The sequence below is a fragment of the Panthera uncia genome, chromosome A2 (assembly GCF_023721935.1).
Source record: "Panthera uncia isolate 11264 chromosome A2, Puncia_PCG_1.0, whole genome shotgun sequence".
In the NCBI taxonomy this organism is placed as follows: Eukaryota; Metazoa; Chordata; class Mammalia; order Carnivora; family Felidae; genus Panthera; species Panthera uncia.
The window spans coordinates 130,920,778-130,932,219 of record NC_064816.1 but is presented as its reverse complement, the minus strand read 5'-3'; positions in this window follow the sequence as shown (position 1 = coordinate 130,932,219).

Genomic DNA, 11,442 nt, shown 5'->3' with positions numbered 1-11,442 from the left:
ATAAAAGGTCATAACAGAACCAGTTTGTAGTAACTTGGTTGAGGTTTAAAATTTATCTAGGCTAGGGGAGCCTGGGTGGCTCAGTCGGTTAAGCAGCTGACTTTGGCTCAGGTCATGATCTCGCGGTCCGTGAGTTTGAGCCCCGTGTCAGGCTCTGTGCTGACAGCTCAGAGCCTGGAGCCTGTTTCGGATTCTGTGTCTCCCTCTCTCTGACCCTCCCCCGTTCATGCTGTGTCTCTCTCTGTCTCAAAAATAAATAAACGTTAAAAAAAATTTTTTTTTAAATAAAAAAAAATAAAATTTATCTAGGCTAAATATCCAACATAACATATAGTGACACATAGAGACATAATATAAGCCCTATGAAAGGTCAAGGTTATTGCCCAGTTTTGTTCCTCAGTTTAGGTAGCTACTGTACAATATCTTGAAGAATCACCAAAAGGGTTGGTTGAGAATTAGAGAACCTGCAGTGTAGAATGAGAATTCTATTCAGATGTTATGTCACTGGACCACCACAAAATGATATATATTCTAGTTCATTCCCTATAAGGATTTAAATATTATCCTTAGCCAGGCATAGTTAAGAGAATACCCTTTGTTCTGGGTCATCTTTTGTTTTATCCCTCAATTTCATTAATCTGGTCGAGAGTCTCCCACCATTATTACACAGTTAGCATTGTGGTGCTTTTTCTTTAAATGAGAGGCTTTATATTGCTATTTGCTATTTACATATGAACTGTGTAAAGTTGGCTGCCTGCTTTGTATATGACTCCAGAAGTAACAGAATGTTACCATCATCTGTCTGGTCTCTAAAATCTGAGCTTTGGCACTCTGTAAATTTACCCTGGGTTTGCTCCCAAGGTTGAAGGTATATTTCGTTCCTTTAGGCACATGATTCTCACCAGGGAAGCCTGGATTTCTGGGTTTGTAGGTGGGAATTAGAATCTCTGAAGATATGGGCAGTGTGTGCAGTAAGAAAAAACATATTTAGCATAACAATGCAATTTTACATGTTGAAAAATAACTGTTTTAATGATTGAAGCTCCTACAAGTAAAATTCAACCACCTTCTTGGCTGCTGGGAATATGCAGGATTGGGAGGATACATTTCTGAATCAGCAGGGAATTGGATTTTTACAATTGGATTTTTATTAAAAAGCACATTGGGTTTAAATGTGGAGAATTTTTTTATGATGGGAAAAGCTAAAAATAGATCCTCCACTGTGCAGAAAAAAGAAACCGACAGCATGATTAGGAGATCTGAGGGCAAGCAGGTCAAAAGGTAAGAACTCAGAGCAGTGGGTAAAGGAATGACATTAGGAGACTGAAAATATCTCTAGGAAATCCTTAGGAATATAAAAAAGGGTCCTGGATACACCTGGTAGTATGGGATGAGAGCTCGCATTATTTAATTTGGATATTAAAGGAAGATGGATAAAGTTGTGATCACTAGATTTGTTTGAAGCGTAACATGTGACCTTTGCATGGCTAAAATCACAAGCCCATATGGACTTTGGTTTCTTCTCTTCAAAAATTCTGTCATTTTCTGAGATTTTCCCCTGCAAACACTCACACATAAAATCAGACAATTAGCCAACAGTCAATGACCAAATATTTATCAATCCCATATAACGATCAAAACATTACAAGCCAAAGTCCTATAGGTGTTGCAAAACAGGATATAAGTTTTCCTGTCTGCAAGGAACTTACAGTCTATTTGGGAAAACAAGATATAATTGTAAATAATGCAAAAAGTACATAATTTTCTATTCGAACAAGGATAAGCAAAATATTGGCTTCTTGTGGGACAAATCTGGCCCAACATCTATAGCAATTCTCACACTGCATAGGACAGAGTTGAGTGATTGCTACAATGCATGCCCACAAACCTAAAATATTAGCCACCCTGCACTTTATAGAAAAAGTTTGCCAACACTTGTATTAGAATAATAAATGTCACGTTGCAAAATGGGATAGATTCCAAGCAGATAACAGAGAGGACAGAGCTACTGGACTTAAGAAGCCCAGACTGGGAAAGCTTCAAGGGGTCCCAGCAGCCCAATTTATTGAGACAAAGAGGAGGGCAAGGAAACTCCAGTTTCCACAGAAAAAAGGTGAAGAATGAAGGATTCTTATGATTAGTAAGAAAATGCTAAATGTAACTGCATACTGTTTTTATTATATTTTTTCTTAACATTTCTTCTATGCTGACCCTCAAAATAATTAATTTGGGGAAAATCGAATCCTTTTAAATGTTCTTCAGTGTTATTATAAAATCAATACTGATTAAAAATTCACTACCCTCTCTTGAGAAGCAGGAAATATTGCTGCATAGATACATTTATTTATTTATTTATTTATTTATATACCTTATTTATTTATTTTTAGAGTGGGAGAGAGAGAGAGAGCAGGGGATTGGGCAGAGAGAGAGAATCCCAAGCAGACTCTGCACTGACACGGTGGAGCCCAACGTGGGGATTGAATTGACAAATTAGGAGATCATGACCAGAGCAGAAATTGAGTCCCACACTGACCGACTGAACCACCCAGGTGCCCCACTGCATAGATGCTTTTAATAAATGAAAATTTGTGATTCACTCTAAAGATAGAGGAGTACATAAATGAATTTCAAGGGAAATTTCCACAAGAAAATGTCGAAATAAAACATCAATATTTATTGTATTTTGATTGAGAGATTTCTATTACCACCTGTCCTTAATTCATAGATGTATTTTATTAACCGCTGCCATTTTGACAAATGAAAATACCTGAAGATAAATGGTAATTGATACATACTCAGGACCTAATTATTTTCCATTGTGTTGAATTATTTTGACCCCTTCACACCTTTCTCAGTGCCTCTGAGTCCTTTGGATGCTGTGGGGTCATACTCTCACTCAGATCTGCTTTTCCCAGAAAATGCCCCATGTTCCACATTCTTCCTTGCTCTTATCTTCTCCCCCAATTTGAAATTATTTTCTTAGTATCTTGTATCTTGGGAGGTCTTACTAGCTACTTAAAGACAATTAGATGAAAATGAGTTAATACGGCTTTTAGTAAACATCTGCTGGTGTTATGATACAGCACTAGGATAATGAAGAATTCATTCACTCCTAAAACTTCCTTGGTAATGTGCTAGGCTCACAGGACACAAAGATGGATATTTGCTTTTGAGTAGTTTGCTGTCTTCAGCAATGTGTGCCAAAAGGTGGTCCCTGAGTGATCTCCAGATGAATCTCCTGGGCTGCTGATTAAAATATGCAGCTGTTTAGCCTCAAAAAGGGCTTATTCAGTAGAGACACCTGTGGTGGCCACTCAGCATGCATATTTTTAGCTTGCTTCCATTTTTCTGTACTTTAAGGCCAGAAGGAGATGATTCTTGGATTCAGGGCATCAATCAACCAGAACCCTGCAGCCATAGCCAGTTTTGCCTTGCAGATATGTTTTTAAAATTGGAAAATTTCACATAAACATTTGGTTTTTCCATCTCCTGAAAAATGAGAAGCTCTGACATTGCTGGGTTTGTGTTTCTTGACTCAGTTCAAGGAGAAATTCCCCTTTAGTTGGACAGAGCCTGTGCCTTCCTGTTGGCTCAAGTCCCCATCATTCTCCATTGTCTGAAACCCATGTCCACCCTTATTCAGATATCCTTCATACCTGGCTCTTTGTAATCATTTGATTTAATGGCCTGTGATCTGGATTCCAATGGATAATTACATACTCAAAAAAAGTGGTTTTTTTTGTTAATGTTAGCCCAGTATATATGTGTTCCAGGTAATGTTAGGCTAGAGCTTAATTCTATGCATACCTTCTGAAAGGCCTTAGGAAGCGGGAGTTTTAGGTTCTAGAGCAAGAGAGTGGGCAAGATATTTGGGACAGGTGTCCCCTTTGTCATCTGGCCAGCACAGGTTTAGTTTAGGCTGTTGAACATAGGTAGCAGGAAATAGAATTAAAGTCACCTTGTTTCTTTCTAAATCTAGCATTTCTATAGCAATTGTCACCATGGTATCTTGATGTATTCTGACAGGGGAAATTTCACTTATTAAAAAATGTGGTAATAAGGGAAAGAGAAACTCCTTCCATGCTTTAGCCCCAGAGACACTTCCTTAAAGAAGAGCTCAGAAATGTGTATATACAGGCCAGGAGTTCCACCATGGTCTGACCCAGCCAAGGGTAGGTGGAATTTCTTAATGATAATGCAGCAGATGTCCAGCTGAAAGAGCCTTGAACCTGAAGGCTGGAAGATACCTCTAAGTCATAACACTCCTGGTGTAGCTCTTTTCAGCATCCTGGTACTTGTGCATGTTAATCTCATTCAGTCCTCACAACAATCCTGCGAAGTAACTATTGAAATGCTCATTCCCAGTTTATAGTGATGAGAAACAGTCACTGAAGATCCGTCACTTGCTTCAGCTCTAACAAGTCTTCTAGTACCAATGTCCTTCATTTTAAATTACAACCAGTGTTTTAAATTCTTATTCAGCCTTCACAGCTTTTGCCATTTACCTAGACCACTGGAGAAGTGGAGCCCCCTGGAGTTTTGTGGTATGGGCAGTTCTGAGCTCTGGCACATTGACAGAAAAGGTTTGCATACGGGGTACACTGCAGGCATAAATAAGACAAGCTTTGTGCAATTCCTGGTGGGCTGGCTATAAATCCTCTTTTTGCCAAACTCATCAAAGCACATTCAGAATCAAGTGAATGAGATGATATAATGACCTTGAATCTGATCTCATTCTCAGTATCCTGCCCCTCCCTTAAAAAAAAAAAAAGAAAGAAAAAGAAAAAACTTTTTTTTTTTTTTATTGGAACATTTGCACTGAAAAGCACCAAGGCACACTGCACTGGTTCAAGTCTGTCCATGACTTCTTACACTAGAGATGTGAGCTAACTCCAGAGATGACCTGGCTGAAATAAAGTCACTTGTGGGAGAGCACGGGAAGAATGAGTTCATTCAGAATAGATGCTATATTAGTTTTCTAGGGCTACCAGAACAAAGTACCATAGACTGGGTGGCTTTATTTATTTATTTAAAAAAATTTTTAATGTTTATTTATTTTTGAGAGACAGAGAGACAGAGCATGAGCAGGGGAGGGGCAGAGAGAAAGGGAAACACAGAATCTGAAGCAGGCTCCAAGGCTCTGAGCTGGCAGCATAGAGCCCAACGCAGGGATTGAACTCATGAGCTGTGAGATCGTGACTTGAGCTGAAGTCCAATGCTGGACGCTTAACCGATCGAGCCACCCAGGTGCCCATATCTTCTTACTGTTTTGGAGGCTGGAAGTTCAAGACCAAGTTGGCAGCAGTGCTGGTTTCTCCTGAGGCCTCTCTCCTTGGTTTGCAGATGTCCATCTTCTCTTACAGATGGTTTTCCCCGTGTGTGTCTGTGTCCTCTTTTATAAGGAAACCAGGCACATTGGATTAGACACCCCCCCTTCCGCCCCAATAACCTCATTTTACCTTAATTACTTCTGTAAAGATTCTATCTCCAAATACAGTCACATTCTGAGGTACTAGGGGTTAGGACTTCAACATGTGAATTTTGAGGGGGATATAATTTAGCTCATAACAGATGCTTATGTCAACCTTTTTCAAAGGATTTATGAATTGTTAGTATGCATGTTGATGGTGGATGGCAAGATACTTGCACCACTAGGTCTTAGACATATTTTTAAGTCTAAGTTTCCTCCACTGTTTTGATTAAAATAAATAAATACATAAAATCTTACTGGAATCACATAAACTACATTGTTTTGCCTTAGGGATCATGAAGTTAAAACTCTATGGAAAACAAGAAAGTAATGTAATTATGGGAAACAAGGAAGTAAAGTAAAATAAAACAGGGCAGTGGAGATTTTAGACAGCTGGAGAGCACAAGCCCTAGTCTCAAAGGGACTCAGTGTGAGCACAAGTGGTTTCAGATACTCTGAATTTTTGAGAAGTTGAAAGGCTGAATTTTTATATGAAATTCCTCAATTTTAAAATGTGGGCAATTATTCCCTTAAAAAAAATAACATTGTATGAGTCAAACAAAATGTGTCTGCTCATTGGAATTAGCCCATTGGCTTGGATTAGGCTGAATTTAGATCTAATGGCCTGGACAAGTTCTACCTAATCCCTAGTGATAGTTTTGGACCAACACTATGTAGTATTTAATTAAAACATGGCCTTATTGAGTAAAAAGAGGTATGCTTGAAATGTAGCAATAATCAATTTGGCCAGAACCGTCTTGTAGGATCCATCCCACATTTTTCTCTTATGACTTTTGCAAGCACTTATGGAGAGTTTTTACTATTTAATCTAAAATCTTGGAATGCTTGGTTTAAAATTTTCAACATTATACAAAATAGCCTGGTTAGGACTGTTGCATAGCTGTAGGATCATTTTTTAAATTCATAAAATATTTCTTCAATGTCATGTATATATGGGTGACTGTTTATTCTTTAATAAGTGTATGCGGAGCATGAAAATAGTAATGAGTCAAAATTTGCTAGGGGTTTAGTGGGGGCCACTGTTCCAAGTGCTTTAAATGAATCAATCAATTTCATACTCCCAACAACCCTGTAGAGGCAGGAGTCATTATGATGGCTCTTAACTGATGAAGTCACCGAGAACAGCACTTGCCCAAGGTCACACAGCTAGAAAGAGGCTCTTAATTATGGAACCCTGCACTTAACAACTGCACTACAGTATGTGTTCTGAGTTGTTTTATTTTATTTGATTTTATTTGGCAGATAGGAGGGAGTACCATTTGAGATCTTTAACCTCGGTCCTCAGCATACCCTACTTAGCCTAATACATCTATATTTCCATCCTTCTCCACCTCCTATATATATATATATATATATATATATATATATATTTATATGCACATTTATATATTTATGCACATATATAAAAATATGTATAATATATATAATATATAATATATATAATATATATGCACATATATATTTTATATGCACATAAATATATATTTTTATATGCACATTTTATATAAATATATCTTATATATTTATATATATTACTTACTAAATGTCTCAATTGGGCAGAAATTTTTATTTTAACAAGTATGAACTCTCCTTAAAATCTATAGAGTGAACTTCTTAAATGATGGGGTTCACGAGTAGAATTCCATGGGAAGTACATGAAAAAATTTTAAAAAATTATATTTTCATGTTTGTTCACTTCTCACTGATAGTTAACATTTACTTCAATTATGAATCTAGGCAACGGACCATAGTAGATCTGGCAGTACCTATGACTTTGTCACAGTAGCCATTACAGATATTTTTAAGTCTCAATACAATTGTTACCGAGATCTCAAAATATCATTTACATTCATGGAAACTTCAAAATTACCTTAATTATGGGCCCACTACTATATCATCTTATTTCCTTATGGAAGAGAGAAGCATGTCTATTCCTCCGTTATAAATTTTTCTTTTTTTATATGCAGAATTTTGATCACTGGGTTTGAATATAACTCATTTTCTTTATGATGCCATGTTTTGTTTTATGCATTTACATTTTTTTCTGAGAAGAAATCTGTAAGTTTCACCATAATGCCAAAGGGGCCAATGTAGCTAATCAGTAGTATTTACTCTATCCGTCTATTCACCTATCTACCCACTCATCAGTTACACGGAATTAATTTGACTAAATATTTATTGACTGCTTGTCATGTACTGAGTTCAGTGTTAACACTGCAGCCTTGGAGTTAATGTTCTTCTATGCCCACCAATCTTCATTTGACCTTGAAGTCCAGAAAATCTGCCAAAGTTTCCCAGAATGTACCAGAATCACATTTGAGATGTGTTTGTTCTTTGAAAGACATCCATTTAACCACCAGTCCCTTAACTAAGGAAAACCTAGGGCCATCCTCACTCTATTCTTCCTCTTTTCCTCTTTTCAATCTCTCATTTTTCTTTTATTTTCTGAAAGCCATCAGGCACACTACTCCCTAGAATAGAAGGCACATTGCTACATTTTTAAGACTGATAATAGAATTTATACATCATGGTATTATATTCTACTGCTGCAATGTCATCCTTTATTGCCAACATGGTTTTTCATGTCTGTTTCTGGATGACTTAGCAGATCGGTGCCTGGATTCTGTTTGTCAATGGCAACTGGAGAGTCTCAGCTGGGTTCCCCCCAACCCCAGGATAAGAAAATAAATAACACGGTCCTGGATACAATCCAATTAGGCAAGGGAACATTAGGAAGTTTTGTTAGTTATAAACACTCCTTCTAAAAGTAAGTACATGTGGTTTTCAGTTCCAGTCATGACAGAGTGCTTAGTATTAGGTCAACCCTCCTATTAAAAACAACAAAAAGAAGTGAAACACCATATATATGAAATGACTGGTAGAAGGTGTTGGCAGGTCACACATGCAGGCAGGACTTGAGGGGCTATGACTTTTGAGAGGAGGACTGGGATGGGGGTAGGGGCCAGTTGGGGAAAAATGAGTTTTACTGGGCTAAGGAGACAAAGGTCAGTATTTGAAGGTTGCCAAAGTATGTGGGACTTGAAGGAAAAAGTCCCAGAGAGGAAGAAACTTAAGAGAAAGAGTCCAAAAAATCTGTACATGATTTCCTCTCAAATTTTAGGCTAAATTCTAAGCTGAGCATGTACAGGATGAGGTTCCAAGAGAGCCAACACAAAACAGCATGTGGGAGGCCAAGGAGCTGAGCAAAGATTTCATAAACAGGACACAAAACACTAACCACACTAGAAAAAGATCGATCAATTGGATTAAATAAAAAAGTCAGAACTTATGTGCTGATATACAAGCTCATGAAAATACTCTCCTGTTAGAGGTTTTATTGCTTTTGCCTTTCACATTTGAATCTGTGACTCCATTTTTGTGTGTTTCTCTAGCTCTCAAAATGATTTTTTTATAGGAAATAGAGCTATATAATGTGGTATTTGTAAGCAGGGTGCCTTTATCCACTACTCAAGCTCAGAGGGTCAGGAGAAGCTTCCAGTCAAATTCTCCCTTGCTCCTTCCTCAAATCTTAAATTCTGGGAATGGGGGTTCACCACCACCATTCCAGTTGGTATCTGTGGCCACATAGGGTGGGGTTGAGGGCTGATCCAAGCAGAGTATGTCAAGCAAAGTTGTCTCATGACCAAATGGCATCATCCCTTTTGGATGGTCAATAGTCAGGAGGTGGAGACTGAAACTGACAAAGTAAGGTCCTTAGCAGATCTGAAGGAAGCAAAAAGTAGCAGTAAGACATTTTCCAACTGAATTTATTCTTAACAAAGATGTTAATGCTGCAAGGGCTAAATCATGAACATTAAAAGATGGTGTAATGATAAAGGGATGTTGATTCTGAGTAATGGTCAGTATGTGGTTATTTCTGTTTCTCCATAAGGAAAGAATACTATATTGCTAGCATAAAAGTACTTCAGTGGTTGAATATTTCTTTTACTGCCAGAATAAAACATTCTAGACTACTTACATGTTGATATGTCAGAAGTATTTTTCTTTATTCTGTAAGTGACTTCACGTTCCCTATGAAGAAAATAGTAACACTAATGCTTTTTTTCTTTCAGTTCTTGAATCATATATATAATTAAGCCTCCAAGTCTAGCCATGACATTGTTCTATAAATATTATGAATTAAATTTTATTTTATATTCATTGGTTAGTTGAAGAACTTCTGGTATTTATATTTATGTTATTATTATTATTTCTTTTCAAACAATGGCATCACATTTTCAGGCAATTTTAAATGAGCTAAATTGATTTTAATCAAAAAAATGTCTTGGTGGACAAACAAACTGTTGTCATCAAGTGAGATTTTGGGCAATGTAAGATGGAATTTATGTCTCAAAAATTCCAAAGGTATTTGAAACTCCATTAACTTATTGTACAGCTAATTAATTATGATTTCCTGGAAAATGTTGATGTATTTTGGGCTATTTCACATTTTTACATGGGAGAACTATATAACATATTCATGGCTTTTCTATATTTTTTATCATAAGTAAATATCACTGAATCAATCATAAATATCATCTACATATTTATTAAAATTTAAGGGCATTAATCTTTAGTTCTTAGTAATTCTTCAAACACTGCATTTCCTTTTGAATTGAACAATATATACCCCATGAAAAGAAAATGTCTAGCTCTATACTCCTAATCAGATGAGAAAAGGGTCTGATCTCACAACTTATTTATATAGTTTTTAAACTTTCTAAGAAAAATAAAGCTTGTTATAATTGATGCCTAATGGTATAAACACCCCATGCGTTATGGTTGCCTAGTAACTACATACTGCAGGCTTGTGGGGTTGCTAATGAGGCTGAATAAACGGAAATATTCAGATCCATTTCCAATTCAGGTGGATGAGGGGCAGCAGTGGTCCAGATTTCTTTGTTAAAATTGTTTTTCCATAATGGTTTTGCACTAAAACACCTTTTGCCCTAGAACTTACTCTAGTTAATGACTTCTGCAGATAAGAGATCAAACCAACAAGTAATGGCTTAAGATTTTAAAAACATTCAATGGAACTGAATCAACATTGATTCATTGTTCTCCGGGAGCCCCAGTTTCTGTTCTGAGTGACAGGACGGGGGAATAATGTTCTTACTTTACCTTTAACTCTTTAATAAAATCTTTTTGGACATCACTTTAGCGCTGAATGACCAAATGCAATTTCCAGCTAGAGGTGGTGTTAAAAGGGGCTGGAAATGATTATAATGATATATTTAGGTTGGCTTTGGCTTGTATCCTACCTAGCAGATTTAATTTCCTAATTACGTTTCGCTTTAGCTTAGGTAAAATTAGCTTGCATTCCCTTGGCACACACCAACTGCAGTTGGTGAAGGAGGCCTTCCAAAACTATAGGTTGTTGACAAGAGTGGCTAACTAGATTAGGATTAAATTTACTGAGTAAAATCCACAAAGAGCCTAAGCACATGTAGATAATGACAAGTTGACTATGAGGGAATGTAGTCAGGTCATGTGAAAATGCATTTCTGGCAATGCCTTAGTTTCAAAACCATGTGATAGATACAGGACCCTCAAGCTCATCTTGCCCTCTTTTGTTAGAGTTCAGAGTGTCAAGGCCTGGGGCTTTGTAGGTGGGTCACCAAGGTGTAGACAGGGATAAACATAAACATGGTCTAGAATATTTAAATTGTATAATGATAGCCTTGTGGATACAGTCAGCAATGGTTTGCTACTCAGTAATTTTGTCATTTGGCAATACTAAGACATGGTAACATATGGTTTGCTCTTTGGAGTTCACATAAATGTTGTCATTTAGCTGAAATAAAGAATTCTCTTGCTCTATCAAGGCAACTGTTTTAGGATATGTGTATGTTCCTTTATCTTTTCACATGGAAGGAAGAATCCCTTTGCATCATTATATATAACTCTCTGAGTTTTTGGTTTAGTGGGTTGGAGGATGTGGTTGGTGAGGC